The 3,539-nt window shown below is 61.1% G+C and overlaps 1 protein-coding gene across 1 annotated transcript in view; it reads left to right on the top strand.

Annotated features, from left to right (window-relative positions):
* Positions 1–3,504, top strand: part of LOC104849030 — a 13,365-nt gene extending 9,861 nt beyond the window's left edge. Inside the window, exon 5 of the mRNA XM_033766387.1 lies at positions 3,301–3,504. The gene's annotated coding sequence lies outside the window, so the exon portion shown is untranslated. The remainder of the gene's footprint in view (positions 1–3,300) is intronic.
* Positions 3,505–3,539: the final 35 nt, after the last annotated feature.

A 3,539-nucleotide genomic window follows, 5' to 3' on the forward strand; every position in this document is an offset into this window, starting at 1 on the left:
GCCTACGTGTGCGCGTGCGCGCTGCCTCCCACCGGGCGGCCACCTGGGGGGGCACCCAGCGATTGTGTGTGAGCGTCGCTGCGGGGCACCGAGCCCTCCGGGGACACCTCACCCTCTGACCTGGCTGTGCCCTGCTGGCCTCTCCCACCAACCGAGCTTGGAGTTAAGCCGCCTGCAGCTTGGCTCCTGGCTCCGCTGGGCCCGCAAGCCCCCCTCCCGCGCTCAGCGGGTAAGACGGCGGGGGACGTCCTCTCTGTGAGGACCGCCTGCCCACGCGCCTGCTGGACGCCGTGTCTCCGATCCTTCCCTTGTCTCGGCCGTACCTGCATAGCAGGGGACTACGCCGGGAGCGTCCAGCGTACCCTCCACGCGACTGTGGCCGCTGCAGGTGGCTTCAGTCACGCGGGAAGGGCTGGGGGCCCGGGCAGCCACCTGTGCCCACAAGGTCCGTCCCATAGGCAGTGGGGTCTCTCTCTGCGGTGGCTCAGGGCCCACAAGGGTGGGAGTGGAAGCAGAACGGCCTCCTGGAGGCGCTGTCCTTATGGCCTCACCCAGACTTGAGGTTCAGTCAAGAGGCTCCCCCTTTTGGAGAAAGATTCGGCAGAGTGTCTTCTTCAACCTGTCGCGGTGCCAGCGTGTCCGAGGCTGCCCAGGTTGCTCTGTGGATCCCTCTGAGCCTGGGCTCATGGAGGGGCAGAGTCTGCCCCTGCCAAATCGCCTGTCTCTCTGGGCAGGGCCGCCTCCCTGGCCTGGCACCACTGCCAGATTCTGTTTTGCACACTGGTGTTTGCAATCAAAAAGTTCAGCGGTCCTTCCAGTGCGTTTAAATTAGTCCCCATGAAAAGCAAATCATTTCATTTGCAGAGAAGGGCTTAATTGCAAGGGGAACAAGGCAAAGGAAATTCTGTTGCCTGTTTTCATTGAAGAAAATGACTGTACTTTCCCCTGTCTCCTTTGGAAATAGAAGCGGCTTTGGAGTGGGGCTGTAATCACAGTGGTACCTCCTCTTCCCGCGCTCCGCTCCGTGCAGCCTGGGCTCTGTGCTGTCCCCAGCTGAGACCCTGTCGGGCCATTTCTGTGCATCCATCCAGCCGGGTGCTCGGCCCTGCTCTGGATTTCATGGGGGCCCTCAGCCGTGAACACTGTCTGTGGGGAGAATCGTCCCACCCCTCTTCCTGGAATCCAGTAAGCCTCTTCGCGCCTCCCTCACCAGGGCTGGTGAGACTGCACATCACGGGGGCCTCGGAGGGTGCCCCAGCCCTTCTGTAGGACGAAGCACTGGGGTTGTGGACCCCACACACCTGGCCGGTGTCTCAGAGCTGTAGCAACGTGGAGCTGTTTCCTGGGGACCCTGAACTGGGCCCTGCAGGAGGAGCTGCAGGGCGGCACCTGCTGCCAGCTGGTGGGTGTGATGGGGCCCTGAGCGGACAGAGGGGGCTGAGTCACCCAGGTCGCTCAGATTAAAAAGGGAGAAAAAACAAAAGCAGTGTAAACAGAAACCGGAGGACTGCAGACCTCAGACAGCGCCTGGCGTTCGTTCACTGAGTATTTACTGAATGCCTGCTGTATGTCAGGTACTGAGGCTGGGCACCGGGCAGAAAAAGCATCAGACAGATGCGTGCCCCGGAGGAGCTGACACTGGGTGAGCGGAGCTGGGGACACAAGGAGTGAGACATGCTGGAGCCAGGGGCTGGGAGGGCCGAGCCAGAGGATCCACGGTGGGAGCATAGGTGCAACCTCAGGGGAGGTGACGACGGAGCAACCTGAGGAGAGGGTGCGAGCCCCACGGAGGTCTGGGGCGCACAGAGCAGGTGACAGCACATGCAAAAGTCACAGTGTCATCACCTGCTGCTGAATCTGACCACTGCTGTCTTGACACTGCTCCAGGGAGAGAGTGACTTGGCCAGTCCCAGAGGAGATGGGCCCTGTGCCCACCCCGGTACAGTGTGGGGACATGGAGGTACTGCCGTCTGCCTCTTGTGGTCCCTGGCACTGTGGGACCCACCCTCCTGATTCCTCATCACCAGGCTTTCCCTAGAGACGTAGCAGTGCCGGCTGCCTGGGGAGCACTGCTCTGGAACAGTGGGTGACGGAACTGCTCCCCTGCGTCCTCTCTTTGGGGTTGGTACCGGAACGGGGGATCACAGTCCACACGTGTGCTTGAGCAAAGGGAGTTCTTGAGGCTCAAAGTCAAAGGTGCCTTCATTAAGGGGGAACAGCTGCTATGGCGGCTCTGGTGCTAGGTGAGTGACAAGTGGTCGTGTTTACCTTCTTCCTTCCCTCCTCAGGGAGGGGCCTGCAGCTCCTGGGCGGATGTGCACAGCTGAGATCTGTGGGCTAGGCCTCTCCCACCCTCACCCTACAGGGCTGCTTTGGTGCCTGCTATGGCCCCCAAGTGGTTTGTTGGGAGGAAAACAGATCTGCAGCCTGGGGAGTACTGGTATAGGCTTTGGACAGAGCCACAAGACTTCCCAGTAGTGGCTCCTGCCCCAGTTGCCCTCTGTGCCCACCTCGGGTAGAACCTACCAGCCAGCACTGTCCCTGGAGAGCCACTTAGAAGCCAGGCATGGCCCCAGAGTGGGCGGAGGTATCCACAGCTCCCAGCAAAGCTGGGCCGCCTGGCTACTGTGCCCAGGAGTGACTGGCTGTGGGCCACTTGTCCCTGTTTTGCTCTGGCTCCATGAAGCCCTGACTGGTGGCCCCCTATACCATGCAGAGCAGGTGAGGGAAGTTCTCAGCTGAGAGACCAGGAGGGAGGCAGAACCCCTTCCCGTGTAGGTGCTGGGCCCTTTGTCCGCTCACCCTGCAGCCTCCAGCACATGCGGGTGGGGCAGTGGGTGCACACACACCAGAGGGCACCCACAGGTCAGCTGGGTGTTCACGGGAAGGGGGCTGTGACCACCCAGGGCCCAGGAGGCAGAGCCTAGAGGCCACCTCTCCCCTGGGGGCCCGGCCCTGCCAAAGGAAACCTTTTCTGCACCCCGGCACCAAACTCAGATGCCCACAACTTCCCCGTGCCCAGCAGATGGGTCATGTGTGGCCTCAATGCTGGGCCCTGAGGGAGGAAGGCACCTCTTTAGGCGATGTGTAGGCAGTGGCGGGGCAGCCCATCCCGTCACATCCTGGAGAGGCTGAGAGACTGGAGGAGGCAGGAGAGCAGCACTGACCCCACCTCCAGAACAAGTCTGCCTTCCGAGGCTCAGAGCGATGGAGCCGGCTGAGGTACCCTCACTCCTCACGTCGCTTTGGGGAGAAGGGAGAGCACCATAGATTTTTAATAAATAGTTTATTTACCCGCAGTTTCAACCCTGACATGAGGCCTGTCGTGGTGCTCCATCCTGGCTAGGCCTATGAGAACGAGGCTAGCACCCAGATCCAGCCCCACTGATGATCCAGAGGAAATGACAGTATTGCTCAAAGGAGGGGGACTGGAGCTTTATTAAGGAGACACAAACTCCAGCAAGCCCAGAAAGGAGTCCTGGAGGCCGCCTTGGGCGGGTCCAGCTCCGGCCCACAACAGCTAGACCTAGAGCGCCGGC

The sequence above is a fragment of the Fukomys damarensis genome, unplaced genomic scaffold (assembly GCF_012274545.1).
Source record: "Fukomys damarensis isolate Sample0158 unplaced genomic scaffold, DMR_v1.0_HiC HiC_scaffold_20, whole genome shotgun sequence".
In the NCBI taxonomy this organism is placed as follows: Eukaryota; Metazoa; Chordata; class Mammalia; order Rodentia; family Bathyergidae; genus Fukomys; species Fukomys damarensis.